We start from the raw sequence: 21,581 nt of genomic DNA, 5'->3' as shown, positions 1-21,581 counted from the left end.
AGGATTACTTTCCAGAAACCTACAACCTCCAGATGAGTCCCTAGACCAAATAAATGCAGAAATGCAGAGGGCCCAGCCTCTCCCAGAACATCAACTAGTTCTATCCCCCTAATCTATGATATCAACAGTGCCTTCCAACATCAAAAAGTTAGAATGGGGGAGGGTTACAGTGGCTCAGCCAGCAGAGCTCTCACCTGCCATGCTGGAGCCCCGGGTTTGATTCCTGGTGCCTGCCTATGCAAAGAAAAAAAAAAGAATGGGTGTAGCCCAAAAACCCCTAAAGAGTGGGAGAAAAATCAAAACAGATGGTGGAGTACACAGAGAAGATAGGATTTAACAAATGAGTATGATTGCTGAATCATTACATTGTTATTTCTCCAGTGTATTAGAGCACCTAGTAGTAAAAATCTAAAATTATGGAATTGTAACCCATATCAAATGGAAATCTGTTCTACAACTAATTGTTGTGGAGTACTTTGAAATTTATTGCTTTTATGTATTTATGTTATTTTTCAAATAAAAAGTTGATTGTGATGATAAATGCACAGCTATATCATGATACTGTGAACCATTAATTGAACACTTTGGATGATTACATGGTATGTGAATTTACGATATATATCAACAAAATTGCATTAAAATTTCTAAAAAATCCCATGGAGAGATTAAGGCAAGAGATCATGGCCTGTTTGATAAAGTACATGATGATCAGTATTTCTGGAGTGAAAAGTGCAAATGAAGTGGCAGGACAAGAGGTTAAAGAGGAGCCAGGAAGCAGTTCATAATAGAGCTTTCATAATATACCCTAAATTATAGCTTTTATTCTAAAAGGGGTGGAATAATACCAAAGAATTTTATCAAAAAAAAAGTGACAATCAGATTTGAATTTTAAAAAGATTCCTCTTGAACTAACATGGAAATCCAGTTAAACAGGTCTACGCAGTTATCAGGCACTATAGCAATCTCGCCAAAAGTGACAGAGACCTAAACTAAATGAGAAAGTGTAAGTAAGAAAGGCAGGGGGGAAGTTACTTTAAATAATTATATTTGCTATATATTAACAGGGCAAAAGGTATGAGTAAGAATGTTTACCACTGCACTATTAATAATTTCAAGAATGTGGGAATAATCTAAATACAAATCAATAAAACCATAGCTAAATATTGTGGCACACACCTATAAAAGTAAAAATAGCCTGTAGTCATTAAAATAAAAACAAAAGATATTTAGAATATACTGTCAGAGGGGAAAATAAACAAATTATAAAAGAGTATGTATAGTGTCACACCTTTTACGTTTCTGTATGTTTTTAGAAATACAAATAGAATGGATATGTATGCACATGCATAAAAGAGTTCGGAAATATGGATACCAATGATGATGGGTTAAGTAGTGGAATTAAGGATGAATCTTATTTTTTTGTTTTTCTGTATTTCTGAAGTTTTTTATTATGAATTTGCATACTGTCTTCAAAATCAGAAAAAAAACTACCACCATATATATTCATCACAATTTAGATTTATAGAAGCTCCTCCTAGATTTAAATGAGTTTTGTAAACTGTTCTAGTTTGCCAGCTGCCAGAATGCAATATACCAGAAACAGAATGGCTTTTAAAAAGGGGAATTTAATAGGTTGGTAGTTTACAGTTCTAAGGCTGAGAAAATATCCCAATTAAAACAAGTCTATAGAAATGTCCAATCAAAGGCATCCAGGGAAAGATACCTTGGTTCAAGAAGGCCAATGAAGTTCAGGGTTCCTCTCTCATCTGGAAGGGCACATGGCAAACACGGCATCATCTGCTAGCTTCTTCTAGCTTCCTGTTTCATGAAGCTCCCCGGGAGGCATTTTTCTTCATCTCCAAAGGTCGCCGGCTGGTGAATTCTGCTTCTCGTGGCTATGTCGTTCTTCTCTGCTCTCTTTGAATCTCCATTCTCCAAAACGTTTCCTCTTATATAGGACTCCAGTAAACCAATCAAGACCCACCCAAATGGGTGGAGACATGTCATCCTAATACAACTTAACAACCACTCTTGACTAAATCACATCATCCAGGGAGATGATCTGAATACAGTTCCAAACATACAGTATTGAATAGGGATTATTCTACCTTTATGAAATAGGATTTTGATTAAAACATGGCTTTTCTAGGGGGCATACATCCTTTTAAAGCAGCACATAAACATTACAATCTCCCTTTATTTCTGGCAATGATTTCCAGAAACACAGTGAATGAGCTACCAGTTACTATATTAATATTTAAACTCTCACACCATTCCCCTAACATTCAAGTTTGTAAGGGAGAATTGGGTAAAATTATGACAATATATTTGTCAGTGACAAGAACAAGGACTTTGGTATAGTCAATACTTTATGGATCTGTTGTTTGTTGCACACATATGTAGAATTATGGCTTCTACATGAATTAATCTTTTTATTCCTGCTAAAGTAGCTCTGAAGTCTACTTTATCTGATATTAATATGCCCACTCCTGCTTTCTTTTAATGTTTGAATATCTCTTTACATTCTTTTACTTACAAGCTACCATACTGTTATAATTGAAGTAGCATATACAGTCAGGTCATGGGTATTTATACACTTTGTTGATGTCTATGTTTTAATTAATGTATGTAGACTATTAAAATTAATATAATTACTGATTGTGTTAGAGCTTGACAGTCACTTTATTGTTTTCTGTTTGTTCTATTTTTTGTTTCTTTGTTTTCTTTTTCCTATTTGCAGGTTACTTGAACATATTTTAGAATTCCATTTTGATTTACTTATAGTGTTTTTTATACTTTTTTAATAACTTTATTAGTGGTTGCCCCCCCCAGGTATTGCACTATATATTCATAATTTATCACAGTTTACTGATACTAACATTTTACCAATTCAAGTAAAGTACAGAAGCCTTACCTTCCTTTATACCCCTTTACCCTCTCCCATTTATAATGCATTTCCTCTATACACAATGAGAATGATATCATTATAATTTGTTTCCTTCAAACAAGTTTCCTTCAAAGAAGAAGGACTATTGTATTTACCAATATTATTGCTCTTTTTCTTGTTCTTTCTTCCTTCCTAATGTTCCCAGATTCCTTCTGTTTTCGTTTCCTTTCTGTTTAGAGAATTTCCTTTAGCTATTCTTTTCAGGTAGATCTGCTGGCAACAAGTCAACTAAAGGATATTTTCTCCTGATACAGGATTCTAGGTGACAGTGTTTTTCTTTCAGAACTTGAAAAATGTTCTGCCATTTCATTCTGTCCTCCATGGTTTCTGATAAGAAATTCAATTATTCCAATATTTTTTCCCTGTAGGTAAGGTTTCATTTCTCTCTTGCTGCTTACAATATTTTTTTCTTTTTAGGTTTCACAAGTTTAACTAGGACGTGTACTAGCATGGATTTCTTTGCATTTATCCCATCTGGGGTTCATTCAGCTTCCTAAATCTACACTTCAGCCTTTTACCAAATTTAGGAAATTTTCTGCCATTATTTCTTCAAATACATTTTTAGCCCACCTTTCTTCTCCTCTCCTTCTGAGACTACGATGACACCAATGTTAGCTCTTTTGTTATAGTCCCACAGATTCCTGAAGCTCTGTTTATTTTTCCCAGTCTATTTTTTTCCCTGCTGTTCAGATTGTATAATTTCTATTAATCACTCTTCAAGTTAACTGGTTGTGTCCTCTGTCCTCTCCATTTTGCTGTTGTACCCAGTCAGCTTTATTTTGCTTGTTGTATTTTTCAGTTCTAAAATTTCCATTTGTTTCTTCTTTATATCCTCTAATTTTTTTTTTTTGGCTTAGACTTTCTAATACTTATTTGTTCTAAGTGTTCTTTACACAAAAAGGATTTGTTCTAAGATCCTTTAAGATCTTATTAAAGGATCTGTATAATGGCTGCTTTAAAACTCTTGTCAGATAGTTCTAACATCTATGTCATCTCTGTGTTGATGCCAGTTGACAGTCCTTTTTCATACAAGTTGAGATGTTCTTGGTTCTTGGTATGATGAATGATTTTCAAAAGCAACCTTGATAATTTTGGGAATTGTTATCAGATTGAATATGATTTTAAATCTCATATAGCACACCACCACTAGTACTGTTCTAGCAGGGGAAGAGGGACAATAATTTGTTTCTACCAGGTGGAGGTGGAAGTTCAGCCTCTGATGACCAGTGGTAATTAAATACTCTGGTTATTCCTGGATGGGGGTGGGAGTTGAGGCTCCAACCAGGTCTCTACTGACATCCTGGGTCAGGAGTACCTCATTACTTGCTCCCTTGTGTCCTCCCCTAACACTCTAGCATGGCAATCTCATCTCTACTGGGCAGTGGTGAAATTCTTGAATATCTACTAAGTCTCCTCTGACACCAACCAAACAGGGAAAAGGAGGGGTGTGCTTCACTACTGCCTAGAGAAAATGAAAGTCCCAGCTCCTCATTCTGCATTCTTTGATACCACTCCAGCAGACAGGGGCAGCTAATTGTAATGGGCCAACGGTGGAAGTCTAGATTCCCTGCCCAGCTTTTCACCATGGGGATGAGGATGGAGCCCACAATTTTTACTGTGGTATTTGCTATAGTAGAGCAGTTATTGTCTTAAAGTGTTCTCTCTGATAAGCTGACCTTTTCCTGGTCTTTTGGTTAGAGAAAGCAAGTTATTGGGGGTTTTTATGTTTGTCCTCTGGTGTTTCTGTGTTAGTCCACCTTCTTCTCTCCACCTTTCAGAGCCTTTTGTTCTATATTTAAGTGAAAAGAAGGGAATCATCTTTTGTCTCTCAAATTACATATGTATACACCTTATTTTAAAATGACAAGAAGGTAAGTCTTGTTTAACAACACTAAAAACATTCAAATTGATAAAATATTAGTTGTCTGTACTTAGGGTTTAAAGTACTTGAAATCCATTAACATCATAAAATCATCCTTTATTTTCTCTCTCAAAGCCAACACCACAAAGACTGGGATATAGCTGTTTGGATATAGCGCTATATTCCGAGAGCCTACCATGTTGTCACACATAAGGTCATCCTCAAATATCTGACAATATGTAAGTGAATGAATAGTAAGGGCTAGTTCTACCACTTGCGAGCTGTGTAACTGTGCTGGTTTGAAGTTGTTATGTACTGCAGAAAAGCCATGTTCTTTTAATCCAATCTTGTGGGGGCAGACTTATTGCTGGATGGAACCTCTTGATAGGTTGTTTCCATGGAGATGTGACACACCCAATTCAAGGTGGGTCTTAATCCTTTTATTGGAGCCCTGCACAAAGAGAATAAAAGGCAGAAAAACAGAGTTCAGAGCCAACACAGAAAGCAGAGAGATGAAACCAGACACAGATGTTTGGAGAGGCTAAGCTAAGAGATGAAACCCAGTGACTTACCCGGAGAAGTTAAGTAAGGACCCAGACACTTCAAGAGAAAGCCACCAGAAACAGGAGTGAGAGAGCCATTTGAAACCAGAAGCCAGGAGAGAGGGCCCAGATGCAATCAGCCATTCTTGAGTGAAGGTATCCTCTTGTTGATGCCTTAATTTGGACATTTTCATGGCCTTAGAAATGCAAATTTGCAATTTAATAAATCCTCTTTGCAAAAACCAATCCATTTCTGGTATACTGCATTCCAGCAGCTTTAGCAAACCAAAACCATAATCTTGGTTAAATTTCACACTTCCTATAGCTTAGTTTGTAATTGTACAGCAAGGATAATAACAGCACTTACTCTTACGTCAATCATCAAATATTTTTTAAATTCCTACATGAGCTATGTACTGAGAATATAGCAATGAACAAAACAGACTTGGCTGGTGGCAATATGAGATGACCTGATATTAGCTGGTTAGGAAAGGTACGCTTTTAAATTGAGAATGAAGAAACAGCAAGAGTTAGCCAAATGAAAAATAGAAAGTTGGGGAGCAAGCTATTGTAAGAATAGCAACAGCATATGCAAATGTTCTAGCCTGTGAATCAGACAGGTTTAGTAGAGATATTAAAAGATAGGTGTGGTGGTTTGGAGCTCTGTACCCCAGAAAATCATGTTCTTAAACTTAACCCATTCCTACGGGTATAAAACCTTGTAAATAGGACCTTCTGAGGTGGTTTCTTCAGATAAGGGTGGCCCAGGGTGGGTATTAATCTTATAACTAAAGACCTTACAGGGAAGGTCACAGAGAGAGAAAGGCAGAGAGGAAGGCCAGAAACTGAAAACCAATGAAATCCAGAAGAAAAGAGAGAAGCCAGTAAAGGTTGCCTTGTACACTGCCATGTGACAGAAAAGCAAAGGACCAAGGATAGCTGGGAACTAGCCCTAGAATGCCAGTCTTCAGGAAGAAAGTATCTCCTTGATGATGCCTTGATTTGGACTTTTAGCCCCAAAAACATGAGTCAATAAATTCCCATTGTTTAAGCCAATCCACTGCATGGTATTTGTTTGAGCAACAAGGAAACTAAAACAGGTGTGGGATGCTGCTATTGCAAATACCAAAAAAATGTGAAAAAAGTTTTGGAACTGGGTAATTCGCAGAGACTGGAAATGGTGAGGTGTTTGACAGATTAAGCCTAGACTGCTTTGAAGAGCCTGTTGGATGCTAAAGGTACTTCTTATGAGGCCTGTGCCGGTTAGAAGCTATTATTTACCCCAAAAAAAGCCATGTCCTTTAATTCTCATTCAATATTGCTGGGTAGGAACGTTTTTATTGTTTCCATAGAGATGTGTCTCCATCCATGAGATTGTCTACTGGAGCCCTTCAAGAGGGAACCACTTTGGAAAAAGCTTTAAAGCCACCACAGCGACCAGAACTGACAGAGCCCCAGGGAAGCTACTGAAGAGAAAGCTAACAGATCTCGCCATGAACCTTTCCAGCTGAGAGAGAAACCCTGAACATCACTGGCATTCTTGAACCAAGGTATCTTTCTGTGGATGCCTTAGATTGGACATTTTTATACCCCTGTTTTAATGTGGACATTTTCACAGCCTTAGAACTATAAACCTGCAACTTAATAAATTTTCCTTTTTAAAAACCATTCCATTTCTGGTATATCACATTCTAACAGTGTGCAAACTAGAACAAGGCCTTAGAAGGAAATGAATGTGTTACTGGAAACTGGAAGAAAGACAACCTTTGGTTTAAAGTAGTAGATAAGCTGATAAAATTGAGTTCTGATGTCAGATGGAAGATAAAACTTAAAAGTGATGAACTTGGATATTTAGCTAAGGAGATTTCCAAGCTAAGTGTGGAAGGTTCAGCCTGGTTTCTCCTTGCATACAGTGAAATATGAGAGAAAATGAATAAATTGAGAAATGAATTAAGCACAAAGAAACCAGTAAATGACAGTGTGGAAACCTCTGAGTGTATTGAGATAACATGCTCTGAGACTAAGGCCAGAAGCAGCTTTATCAGGGACTGCCCTGAGCATCTGGAAAGCAACTCCCTGGAGACCAGGGCTCCATGTGAGGTTTAACAGAACATGGGTCCAGTCAACCATTTCAGTGGAAGTCAAGGCTAGAAATACAATTATGCAGAAAAAGATCTGGGGAAAGTCCTTCTGGTGATAGTTTGGATCCCTGTAAACTACATGCAAAGCCAACAAGGTTTTTGCAAAATTTGTATAAACAGAACCACAGTCAGGCCAGACCAAAAGGGACAAGTTAAAAAAAAATTTCCATCTTGATTTCAGGCAGCCAGTTTCTCCTGGGAATTCATCAATTATTCTACTTATCTATAAAACAAAGTATAAATCCAAGCATACATATGTTATAGGTGATCAGATCAGATAACTGAACCTCTTGCTAGAATAAGAGCAACATTTTTATACGAAGATAACAGAATCCAAAGTCTCTACATTATGTTATAAATAATGTCCAATATTCAATAAAATAATCACTAAGTATACAAAAAACAAGAAAATGTAATTCACAGTCAAGGAAAAAAGCTCTCAATACAAACTGAATCTTATATTACCCGAGTATGGGATTTTATGGCAAAAAAACTCTGAATCAATAATTATAAATATGTTCAAAGAATTAAAGAGAAATATTTCAAATAATTAAAGAAAAATATGGCTTTAATGAAGAAACAACTATGGAATCCCACTGTAGAAATAGAAACTCTTAAAAAGAACCCAATAGGAACGTTAAAACTAAAAACTATAGTACCTCAAGTGAAAATTTCACTGAAGGGCTTAACAGTAGATGAAAGATGACAGAAGAAAAAGTTGACAATCTTGAAGACAGATCAATAGAAGTTACCCAAAGTGATGAATACAAAAGAAAACCTCATCAGAGTTCCAGCTTGAAACCTGCTCTATGAAATTTGGACTTGAGCATCCCTTCAGTCATATGAGCTAATTCCTGTGATAAATCTCTCCTGTTGATTCTGTTTTCTTGGAGAACCCTGACTATACTACAGGTAATGTGACTGCAACATAGTCAACAATAGAGAATGGTTCAAAATAAAGCAGGAGAGGCAGACAAGCTTAAATTTTATTCTACTACTTTTAGATTTTATCCTAAAAGTAAAAGGAAGCTACAAAAAAGGTTCTTCAGCAAATAAGTGATCTTAGATTTGCATTAAAAAAAAAAAAACCTCTCTGGCTAATGTGTGAAAAATACACAAAAAAACAAGATGACTAGGAATGGGAGACCAGTAAGAACACTACTCAAGTAGCTTAGGCACTAAATCATACTAATTAAGATTAGAAGGAGGATGAAAGGATTTTCACATGGGGGAGGAAGAATATCAAGAATAATTCCCTCATTTCTGATGTAAATAGTAAGATGAGTTGAAGGTCAGATCATTAAGCAGATTTGGGGAGTAATTCAATATCAAACAAATTATGTTTGCAATGTCTTTAAATTTCTGAAATACAAGAGAGCAGAAGGTCTACAGGTCTAAAAATCAAGGAAAGTCCAGACTATAGATAAAAATCTGGGAGAAGTCTATGCTTAAAGATGCTATTTAGAGGGTATATTCTCTGGTATTCGAGTCTGTGGCCTTTTTCAGGACTCTTTCCCTTAAGGATGAAGATGGCTTAAACTCCATTGCTGCTAGATCCAACAAAGTGGGAAAGTTTGGAAGTTGTTTAAAAAAATGTGTTATAAAGTAAAGGAGGGCATTTTGACCCAATCATGGCTCCAGATTCAATGCCTTGCCATATTACTCTTCTATAAAAGAAGAAAAATTTTTTCATGATAAATAATACTGGCAGAAATAACTAACACAAAATAAAACTGAAAATTCCTAAAATGGCACACAGGAAAACTATTTTTACTGAAAAATGACAGAAGAAGCAAATCTAACAAAATTTAGAACCGAAAAATTCTATCTGTGAAAATGGCTGAAATAATCACATTAAAGAAAACCCAAAATAGCAGAATATGTAATTGGTAGAATATTTTATTGGCCAAAAAGATTATATTAAATATGACATTTAAGTTTAGCAAATCTGTATTACAAAATTCACATGATCCCACTAAAGAATATTTTTAGAAAAACTAAAAAATTGGCCAAGAAATTAAACTGACAATAAAATCTTCTCCAGAAATTAAATTCTTCATAAAAATATAGGAAGGTAGATATGTCTTTTTTTCAGTGATTACACATAAACGCAAAAAGTATCTCAGTTGTTAAAACAGATAACAGCAATTTAACAGTTACCTTGTAGTTTATAAAGCATGCTTTGCAAAGGAAAGAAAGTATCAAAACCTTCTAAAACCTGTCCTAATAGAGTCTCAAAGAAAGGAAACTTTGTCTTCAGATATTTAAATCAAGCAAATAAAAAAGGTAAAGGGCCTTCCTTCTCCTTCTTAAGAATTCTCATTCAGCAGAAACGCTCTGAGAAATATAAACTGATGATTAATGCATTCAAAAGATTCTACAAGTTGGTTATATAAAACGCAAAACTGTCAATATCAACTCTCCTTTCACCTTAAAGTTGTGGGGTTTGAATGACTGTTTTTTTTTCTTAAGCATCACATCACTTGCTTTTTCAGTCACTGTAATTTCATGAGGAAATGAATAGTCTTCTCAGCTAACTCTCAAAATCCTCACATTATGCCTTTCACTGAGCCGTTAAAATATTCTAAAACTGATCATTGGTATGAATGCACAACTATGTGATAATACTGTGAGCCAGTGACTATACTGTGGATTGGTTTGTATGGTTTGTGAAATATATCTTGATAAAACTGCATTTGGGGAAAAAAAGGGGGGGGAACCTCAGAAAACTGGGTTCCATTTGTAAAAGAATGAAGGTGAACCCTACCTGACTCACAGCATATAGATAAGTCAACTCAAAATGGATCAAAGATCTAAAATATAAGATTCAGAGATATAAAACTCCTAGAAGAAAACATAGGGAAACAACTTCAGGACCTTGTGTTAGGCAATGTTTTCATAGACTTTACACACAAAGCACAAACAACAAAACGAAAAATAGACAAACAGGACCTCAAAAAATTAAAAACTTTTGTTCCTCAAAGGACTTTATCATGAAAGTGAAAAGACAACCTACTCAATGAGATAAAATATTTAGAAACCACATATCTGACAAAGGTTTAATTCCCAGAATATAAAGAAATCCTTCAACTCAACAAAAAAGACAAACAACCCAATTTTAAAATGAGCAAAGGATCAGAACAAACATTTCTCCAAAGAACATATACAAATGGCAAAAAAAAAAAAAAACATGAAAAGAATACTTACCTTCATTAGCCATGAAGGAAATAAAAATAAAAGCCAAATGAGATAGCATTCACACCTACTAGAATTGTTTCTATTTAAAAAATGGAAAATTTCAAGTGTTGGAGAGGATATGGAGAAATAGGAGCACTCAGTCACGTTGGTGAGAATATAAAATGATGCAGATGCCATGGGAGACAGTTTGACAGTTCCTCAGAAAATATAGAATTGCCACAGAACCCAGCAATTCCACTTTGAGATATATACCCAAAAGAACTGAAAGCAGAAACTTGAACAGATATTTGCACACAGATATTCACAGTGGCACTACTCACAACTGTCAAAAGATGGAAGCAACCCAAGTGTCCATCAACCAATGACTGCATAAATAAAATATAGTATAAACAAACACACAATGGAGTATCATTCAGCCATAAAAAGGAATGATGTTCCTGTACATGTGACAACATGGATGAACCCTGAAGATCCATTGAGTAAAATAAGCCAGACACAAAAGGACAAATATTGCATTACCTCACTGACATGAAATAATTAACAAAAGTAAATTTTCAGAGTCAAAATCTAGGACTGAAGTTACCAGGGGACAGCCTGGGGTAGGGAACTGGGAGTTAAGGCTTAAAATGTACAGAGTTTCTATTTGGGATGATGGAAATACTTTCTAGTGGATGGTGGTGACAGTAGCACAACACTGTGAATGTAATTAACAGCACTGAACTATATATATTTGAATGTGGGTAAAAGGGGAAATGGGTTGTATATATGTTACTAGAATAAAATTTTTTTAAAAGAAATCCATTAAACCACAAAACAAATAGTGAACCCTAAGTTAAACCGTGGGCAATAGTTACTTGTACAATCATAAAAATGTGCTTTCATCAATTGTAACAAATGCACCACATCAATGCAAGATGTTAATAATAGGGTGGTGCGCTGGTTTAAAACTGTTAATGTATTCCAGAAAGGGCCACCTTCTTTTAATCCATTCCTGTGGGGGCAGACCTAATGTGGGTGGGACCTTTCAATCAGGTTGTTTCAATTGAGATTTGACCCACCCAATTCACAGTTTACTAGAGTCCTTTATGAGGGGACAAAAAGCAGAGAAGTTTGGGGAGAGCTTAGAGAACAAGTGACTGGAATCAGAAGCTGAAAGCAACAGAACCCAAGAGAAAACAAACACCAGTAATGTGCCTTCCCATGTGACATAGGAACCCTTGATGTCAGTAGCCTTTCCTCAGAGAAGGTATCTTCCTCTTGATGCCCTCATTTGGACGGTTTTATGGCCTTAGAACTGTAAATTTGTAAACTAATATATCCCCACAGTAAAAGCCAACCCATTTCTGGTATATAGCATTCCAGTAGTTTAGCAAATGGAAACCGATGGTATATGGGAATCCTGTATTTTAGGCACGATTGAGTTGTAAACCCCAAGTTCTCTACTTAAAAATAAAATTAAAACTGGCTTAACCTGTTTAAAATGTTTTATCATTGACTTAAGTGAAGGCACAGAATATATATCAAGTCTACTGATGACACTGAACTCGAAGACATTAACAGATTAAATGAACCAAGATTTTTTTAAAGACCTCAATAGCTAAAAGAATGAGCTCAAACCAACGATGAAATTTAATAGGGATAAATATAAAATCTCGTCCTTAGAAAATTCAAGACAGGATTTAAAAAAATAAGAGAATTCTCAGTATTACCTCAGGGAAAAGGATTTAATGGTTTTAACTCAAGACAATCACAACAGAAGTAAACATTTCAACTAACATAGCTACCTAAAATAAGTACTAACAGAGCTGGAGCAAAGAGGAAGGAAACATACTTACTAAACATCTCCTGAGTCCAGCCCTTTGCAAGAATGCTATTTCTGATGTGACAAGATCCTCTCAACAACAAAATAAGATTGGTATAAACATCATTTTAAAGGATAGGGAATGGAAATTTTGATAAGTTCCCAACCCAAGGTCAAACTGCTGTCATTAAATGTGGCCAGTATCCACTACACCACTCTGACTCTAGTAGGTGGTATTAATAGAGTGTCCAAAACAAGTTAGATAACAGCTTCACTATTAATTTATTTCACTTTGTGAGTTCATGACTAGATACTGTGTTCCAGTCTAGGGACCACATTTCAAAAGGGGTTCTGAAAGACTAAAATTTGATCAGGAAGGTAGCCAAAACAGCAAAAGGGAATGGGAAGGCACTCTTAAGAGGAGGGGAGAGAAGATCCTGGAAGTACGTAATAACTAGCTTATTCCTGGAATACTTTCAGGGTCATGAGGTGAAAGACATAACTGCATAGGCCAACATAATGAATTTAAGGGAAGTCCACGTGAGCTTAAATAAATGAAAAATCCAATTTGTACTCTTCTATAAAGGATTTAGTTTCAACTGACACATAAGGTATAAGATTTTAAGTTTAAATTTCTAAAGACCGTAAGATCCTCTACTTATAAACTATAAATATTTACTTATGCAACTGTATCGAGTAAATGCATATATATAATGCGTTGCTGTTGTGTTCTTCCGGTGAGTAGTTATCTCAAAACTGCTACCCCTGTGGGAGCAATTTACAGGAGCGGGGCACGGTGAGGGGGGGTAGGCGGAGGGGGGACAGAAGTCTTCAAAATGGGAACAAAAACATCGCTGCTGTATTTTTTTTAAACATCAGCTCATTTTTAATTCATTTCACTTCTCATTTCCCCTCAGTTGCAAATGACTCTTTTTGGTGGGCGATTTTGTTTGTGAAAAGCCTCCAAAGAATCCTATAACAGAAACCAGAGACTTCCAGCGACCCGGTGATGGCGCGGCAGATTGAAAAGTGCACACTCCTCCTGAAAGAGGAGGGCACTGCTGGTGTGGCAACACCGGTTAGGAAAGAGAGGGGCGGAGCGGAAATCTCCCGGGAAGATCCAATGAATCAGAAACCTAACTTAGAGAGGCGCTGTGGAAAACCCCAGGAGCATCCGGTACAAGCACCATCCCATCTCGTTCTGCGTAATGTAGTCGCTCCTTGCTTAAACTGGGTGCACGGCTCCATTTCCCGAGGATCGGGCAGCAAGGATATGCCTTGTAGGAAATGTGAAAGAATAAGGCCCAGGCTTTTAGGAGCTCGCGAGGGTGAATTAGGCCACCGTACGGCCCTGAGAACTGCATTATCCTGGGGCCCGGAGAGAGTAAGAAAATGGGGGTTTCGTGGATCTACATGGGTCGGCTCCAGGCAAGAAGATGGCGGCCCCGGCTTTCCCGGGACAGACGAGCCCGTGTGCGGAGGGACGAAAGCCAATGCACTCGGCGCCGCTGCCCGCAGACCGAATGAGAGAAGGGGTGAAGCTAACTCGGAAGCGCGGCTGGGGTACCTTTGGGACACTCACACTTACCTGTCAAATCCGCTGCCGTGCCCGGCTACTGCCCAGTTCCCAACCCCGGGTTGCTTCGCTGCAGTCGGACAGCTCCCAGCGCCAGCGGCACAACTGAGAACCCGCAGAAAGTGCTGGACACCAGGTATCTCTCGCAGCTGACAAGACCTGGAGCAACCCGGCCAGCCTGGACTCCGCCCTCACTTCCGGTGTGCCGGAAGTCCCGCCCCTCGGCTTCATTCTACTGCCGGCCGGGCTCGGCAGTCCGGGCCTTCCTGAGCCGCTCACACCTCAGGAAGGACATTGGGAACTGTGGAGAGGTAGTGAGCCCCTCTCCTTGGCCGTGGTGCAAGAGGCGTTGGCCACCTGTCGCCGAAGTACACTGAGGCCATCCTTTTCCGTCACGCTGAACGGCAGCGTCTATCGGAACCAGTGGGACACTGAGAGGACGAGATAGAATAACCTCCTAGGCAGCAGCCGGTACCGCGCCACCTACTGGCTCGGGTCGGGGCCACGAAATCGTGTCAAAATAGCACTACGGTTAATACTTCGACATCACACTGCAGAGAGGCACATCATTTTCTTCATTTAAAAAAATATGTCACAGGATAGGAGAAAACTCTTCTACCCAAGTCCATTTCAACGAGACTATAAATTAAAAATCTAAATTAGCTGGGCTCCTAAGTCACTTCCCACTTAAACTTAAAATCCAGCACCCCCAAACCCCATCCCCTCCCCCGCACACAGACACAAACACAGTCGTTCAAAATAAACACTTCCCTTGGATTTCTGAACACACTTAAAATCTGAAAATATAGAAATACTCCTCTTTGGAAGATATACTCACTGCAGCAGGTGTATGGGTGTATTCCAAGATCACGAAGGTTTTAAGTCCATCTGTACTAAGAATTCCCTCACGCCTCAAAACCTGGGGAAAAGAAAAAAAAATCCCTTAAGATCTAAGTTCAAGTATTCTGGTCATAACTGTTAATCAATTTAAAATCCTTTCAAATCCAAAACACTTGGATAGTTTTATTTGCCATGAATCTCCTTAATGACAGAGTTCTGTGGGAGTGATGCTATTTGGCTGCATGGAAGTCTGATGGAGATAGAACTATTAATATTTCAGCTTATCTGCAGAAGATGACTCATCCAGTTTCCTTTCTGAAATATTTGATCACCATTGGCTAGAAAGAAAGAAGAAAATCAGCTGTTCACTGCAAAAGGTGGGACTTCAAGTTTTTTTTTTTTTTCTTTGATCTAGGCTGAAAAACTATATAATAAACTGAGATTGTTACATAAACAGCTTTAGAAACAACCCTAACTGGACTTTTAGGGCCCACCAGGGGTAAATCAAACCAATTGTTCTTCTACTGTGGGTCAACATTCTTTCTCCTTTTTAAAAAAAAATATGCTGGTCAACTTTACTGATTTTAAGATACTACAATTTGTATACATTTCAGTGATTTTTCAAAATTTTGCAGCACTACAATTCATACACTATACTGCACAAAATAACCAGCAAAACTGGAATGATGTATTAATAGTAGGCACCATAATGCTTACTACATTACCAGAGAGCAAAAATACAATAAAGACAATTTTCACTGTACACAGCTTAAAGAAAGAAAAAAAAAATGGGAGGAGGAGTGTGTTGAGCAGCCAGTCAGCCAGCCATCCCTGCACTGAAAAGGGGCAAGGATAAAAATCTAAGATTTTCTACCAAATCTGGTCTAATACTCAAGACCACAGCATTTGAAGTTCTGAATTGTGTTATTTAGTTCATAACTAAATGGAGGATAAAACCTGAAGTTATTTCTGCATTAAATATAGTAAAATTTAACATCAGAAATATCATAGAAATTATGGACATTGACATTATTTTTTATTTTTGTTTACTCTGTTTTCCCCTTCACAGAATATAAATTATATGAGAGCAGCACCTTTTTCTGATTTGTTCACTGCTGTATTCCCATGGCCTAGGAAGGTGCAAAGAATATAGTAGGCACCAAAAAAAAAAAAATATATATATATATATATATATTGGGAAAAAAATATTTTCCAAAGAGTAAAGAAATGTCTGTGCTTCTCTTCATGAATATATAAATTCCTGAATGGCAGAGGTCACGTTTTCTAATTCCCATTTATCTGCCAAATTTATCTAGCTCCATACAAGATAGAAAATGAGAAAAGCTTAAATGATTGGCTAGTATGTGAGTATAATGATCTGAACAACTACCCAATCTCTTGCTCCTACCCATACTTAACCTGACTAGGACAGGATAAGTGTTAATCCATGGTTTTGTGGACCAAAGAGTTCAGTCTACCCAGTGAACCTTCATCAGCACTGACTTAATACCCGTTTTTCACCTATACCTCATCCCTAACACTGGAACAGATACTGACCAAGTAAAGGTTCCCAAAGTCCCACCTTGAAAAACATTATCACACTCTGTATTAGGTTCTACCCAAGTACATACTTGTCATCTTTTCCCTAATTTTTGAATAGAGTTTGTTACTGTGTGTACCATCCATGTGCTAATCAAAAAGGGACAACATTTCTAATCTTACGGTAAGTATACATTTGGTCTTCAAACTGTTTTTAGAAATATAACTTTGATTCTGTTCTAGAAAGGGAGTTTTCAAGATTTTACAATGTGGCTGTGTGATTGTAAAAACCTTACATCTGATGCTCCTTTTATCCAGGGTATGGACAGATGAGTTAAAAAAAAATGGATAAAAATAAATAATAAGCAAAAAAAAACAAAAAGAAGAAAAAAATAGGGGGATAAGGGGCAAAATAAATGGGGTAGATTGAAATACTATTGATCAATGAGAGGGGTAAGGGGTATGGGATGTATGAGTTTTTTCTTTTTTCTTTTTATTTCTTTTTCTGGAGTAATGCAAATGTTCTTTAAAAATGATCATGTTGATGAATACACAACTATGTGATGATATGTTGAGCCATTAATGTTACACCATATATGGAATGTATGTGTGTGAAAATTTGTCAATAATGAAATTAAAAAAAAAAAAAAAGGTGTCCGCTATAACATAAATTGCCCCAGGCACTACCAATATTTATCTGGAACTGTATTATCATCACTTCTCTATTGCAATTCTGTTTATCATCTTTATGTATCACATACCTGCATGACATCATTCACTTTCACACACCGGAAACCTGGGAGTAACCCAAGATTTACTCTTATCCCTAGACTTTTCCTCCCCATCCAGATGCCATATTTCGTTAATCTAAGATGGCACTTTTGTTCATATCTCTAAATTAGGGATCTGTCTTAACAGATTTTGTTGGAATCTTTTGATAGCTGGGGTTTCTTGAGAATACAGATTATTTCATTTATTTCAGTGTCCCCAGTGTCTGACAAAAAACGAAATGAGAATACTTTTGTTGAAAGAATAAACTAATAAATGAAGGGCATAATAAGAACACAAGAAAGCAATAGGATTAAGCTTTAGGAATAGTAATGGTATTGAGGAAAAAATATCTGACTAATCACCTGTTGTGGGAGGCATAATTCTAAACTGGCCTTCCAAAGATGTCCCACCCTAATCCCCTGAATCCATGAATATGAGGAACTGTCACTCCTCTATGTTACATGACACAGTTGTCCTTAATATAGGGAGACTATCAAAGTGGTATCAATAGAATTGCATGAGGTCTTAAAAGCAGAGCACTTTATCTGGCTGATGGTAGGAGGAGAAGTCAGAAAGATTCAAAGCATGAACGAGGCTTGACACATAGTTGCTGGTTTGAAGATGGAAGTGGCCATGTGGGAAGTAATGCAGGTGGCCTTGAGGAGTGAAGAGGCCTTGGGCTGACAGCCATGGAGGAAATGGCCAAAGGAGCTGAATCCCAACAACCTGAACAAGCTTGGGAGCAGCTTTTTCTCTCCTAGAGCCTTCAGAAAAGCATCCAGGCTGACTGACATCTTGACCTCAGCCTTTTGAGACCCTTAACGGACAGCCCATTTGTGCCCACTGAAGTAGAAAACTAATATACCTGCAGTTGCTATGGCACTAATCCATTATCCAGACACCTGGTAAGTAAAGGGCAAGAATCAAATATTTATCCTTTTTTTCCTCTGTGAACTGAGTCTCAGGATCGTCAAACATAGATGAGGAAATGCTTTACTACATAGAAGATTCCAAAATAATAGAATCAGAAGGAATAATAGAATTTGAGTATTACCACTTTGCAGGGCCTATTATTTAATAATGGATCTATTACATATATTTCTAGAACAAAATACTGTTCTATGGCTTGACATATTCTCGAGCCTCTCAGAGTTTGTGATAATAAAATCTAACATTTGAATAGTATAGATTCACGTATGACAAGCATTTATGCATATTTTCTTTTAGTCTTTCCTAAGTTTAAAAACTGGGTTTTAAAAAAATATTTAAAAGTAGTTCCCCTTATAACCTAGCAATATCTATGCTTTTTTGTCTGGAAGGTCCCTCTTCCTTTAGGATCCCAAAACCTCAAATAATTTTGGGGGTGATTGGAACACAAGATAAAAAGATATGTCATAAGGGTCATGCTAATCTCCTTCCAGCTTGGTGTTCTGTGCCTTCACAATACCACTCATGAAATATTTTAAGATTAAGGGAAAAGAATTTCCACAGATTTACACTTACTTCTAAGATTTTTTTAAATTAGACTATTTGATTGGGTTATTCTTCTATTTTATTTGTTTCTTACTCCATCACACAAACTATGTAAAGCTGCTTGCAAAATTACCTGTAATAGTAAGAAATAGTTGAAGGAATCTGCAAAATAATGCCAAGGGTCAAATGCACACAATGCAATCCTGATAACTGGTTGAGGAGAGCCGCAAATTAATCCCTAAATCCCTGTTATACTCATTTCAATTTCAGTATCTCTGTGATCTCAGCCTGTGTGGGGTGAGTGCTCCAATCACAGCTTTGCTGTAGAAGCTAGTGGATGACTGTTTTGGTTTACTAAAGGTACCGGAATGCAATATATCAGAAATGGGTTGGCTTTTACAATGAGGCTGTATTAATGTATAATTTACAGTCCTTAGGCCATGAAAATGTTCAAATCAAGGCATCAACACGACAGTACCTGGACTCTGAACACAGGCTGCTGGCATCTGGGATACCTCTGTCACATGGAAATACACGCTGCCAGTATCTGCCGGTCCTTTGCTCTGGGTTTTGTTGCTTTCAGCTTCCGGCTTCAGTGGTTTCCTCTCTGAGCTTCTGTGGGTCCTTTCTTAGCTTTTCCAGGGCTTTTCTCTATGAGATTTTCTTAATTTCATCTCTTAGCTTCTGTATGTGTTTTTTCCTTGTACAAAGGACTCCAGCAAGAGTATCAAGACCAACCCTGCATGAGGTGGGTCACATCTCAATTGAAATGACCTAGCCGAAAGTACCCCCTATAACAGGTCTCCACCCACAGGAATAGATTAAAAGAGCATGGCCATTTCTAGGGTACATAACAACTTCAAAATACCACAGTGACCATATTTTGAACCCTGTACTCAGTTCCTGTTGACCATTGCTGATTGGTTCAGAAATGGAATTCTGACTCAAGAGCAGACAAATCAAAAGTGAGCAGTCCACAACAAAGGCCAGCTCAAAAAAAGTCCAGGGATCTCAATTACCCCTCTTTCAGAAGGTTTTAGTAAGACATAGAAAGCAAAGAAAGATTTAACAATTAGAACAAAAGTTGAAAGGACTGCTTGGATTATGAGGAAGCTGATGTTGGAAGAGAGAATGTAACTATGAGAGATGAGAGAAATGAAGAGTGCGGAAGCCAGTTATCAGTAACAAATTCCTGCTGAGATTCCCAAGATATTAGATAACGCAGATCCCACCTTCCATTCAGGCTACCGAGTCAGTACCCTGTTAAATCTCTTGTTCCTGGCCTATCATGAGTTTTACCCTCCTTATACCTTTACAATATTCATCTCCTTTTCCATCAGTTAGCTTAAGGATCTAACTATAACAACTCTGTTGTGATGAAAGCAAAAGCAGAGCATGGTTGATTAAAAGATTCTATGCTCAGATGATAAAAACAAGCCATATATTCAGAAGCACAAGTTTCCTGATAAAGTACAAAAGAGGCCTGGGTCTGTATAAAGTAGGGATTGTGTATTCTCAGTCAGTGGTACTTGAAAGCTTGCCTAAACTTGGCCTGGCCTAGCTAAGCGAGAATAACCTGGAACAACTTACTAAAATGTTAGATTCCCCAGACATCACTTCTGGAGATTCTGAGTCCATGGGGCTAGGGTCCCAGAGGAGCCCACAGATTATATTCTCCACAACAATTTCAGGCTATGGGACTTAATCATTATCCACAAATTGCAGGAATGAAAACTTAAAATACACATGTACACACAACAAAAGTTTCTCTTATTTTCTTGTTATTAGAGAAAATAGAAAGAGAAATTTTTTTTTTACTTTTTTATATAGGAGGCTAGAGGGCTTAAATACTTTTATCTTCACAACTGACTTTTTTTTCCTTCCTTTTTTGTTAACATATATACAAAAAAAATAGCTATAAATTTCAAAGCACAGCACCACAATTAGTTGTAGAACATATTTCAGAGTTTGACATGGGTTACAATTTCACAGTTTTAGGTTTTGACTTCTAGCTGCTCTAAAATACTGAAGATTAAAAGAGATATCAATTTAATGACCCAGCATTCATATTCATTTGTTAAATCCTATCTTCTAGTATAATTTCACCATCACCTTTGATCTTTCCATACCTCTCTTTAGAGTTGTTTGGGCTAAGGTGATTCTAAATTTTTTATATTGGAAGGGACTGTCACTAATATGGGGTAGGGAGATGGAACTATCTGATGTCCTGGAGAGGCTGGGCTAGGTTTCAGGACTTATCTGGATGAGTGACACATTTGGAGGTTTTAGATTTCTGAAAAGTTACTCTAGTGCATGGAACCCTTGTGGAATCTTATATATTGCCCTAGATGTTCTTCAGGATTGGCTGGAATGGTCCTGGTTGGGGGTTGGCAGGTTATGACAGGTAGCAAGGTCTACCTAAAACTTGCATAGAAGCAACCTCCAGAGTAGCCTCTCGACTCTTTTTGAACTCTCTGCCACTGATACTTTATTAATTACACTTCTTTTCCCCCTTTTGGTCAGGATGGAATTGTTGATCCCATGGTGCCAGGTCTGGATTCATCCCTGAGACTCATCTCCCACATTGCCAGGGAGACTTTCATCCCTAGATGTCATGTCCCACATAGGGGAGGACAGCAATGATTTCACTTGCAGAGTTGGGCTTAAAGAGACTAAGGCCACATCTGAGCAACAACAGAGGTCCTCCAGAAGTAACTCTTAGGCATGCCTACAGGTGGTCTAAGCTTCTCTGGGGAAACATCTTTTAATGAAGTAATCTCCGAAATTTCAGTTTTTTCATTTGTAAAATGGAGATAACACCACAAAGAATTGTAAGGATTAAATGAAATAATGTATGTGAAAGTTCCTAACAGTATCTAATACAGGAAAATT

General features: G+C 37.4%; 1 protein-coding gene across 4 annotated transcripts in view; it reads right to left on the bottom strand.

Moving 5' to 3' along the window:
• The window catches only part of WDR37 (WD repeat domain 37), a 127,395-nt gene extending 108,001 nt beyond the window's left edge, over positions 1-19,394 (bottom strand). For 2 of the 4 annotated variants that reach the window (XM_077151883.1, XM_077151881.1), the window contains exon 1: positions 14,079-14,469. The gene's annotated coding sequence lies outside the window, so the exon portion shown is untranslated. Of the gene's footprint in view, positions 1-14,078; positions 14,470-14,904; positions 14,986-19,167 lie in introns of those variants that run through there. The other 2 variants (XM_077151880.1, XM_077151878.1) reach the window with 2 other exon arrangements.
• Between the last annotated feature and the right edge of the window lie 2,187 nt (positions 19,395-21,581).

This window comes from Tamandua tetradactyla, chromosome 1, assembly GCF_023851605.1.
Source record: "Tamandua tetradactyla isolate mTamTet1 chromosome 1, mTamTet1.pri, whole genome shotgun sequence".
Classification (NCBI taxonomy): domain Eukaryota; kingdom Metazoa; phylum Chordata; class Mammalia; order Pilosa; family Myrmecophagidae; genus Tamandua; species Tamandua tetradactyla.
This window is presented reverse-complemented; position numbering and strand designations above follow the sequence as displayed.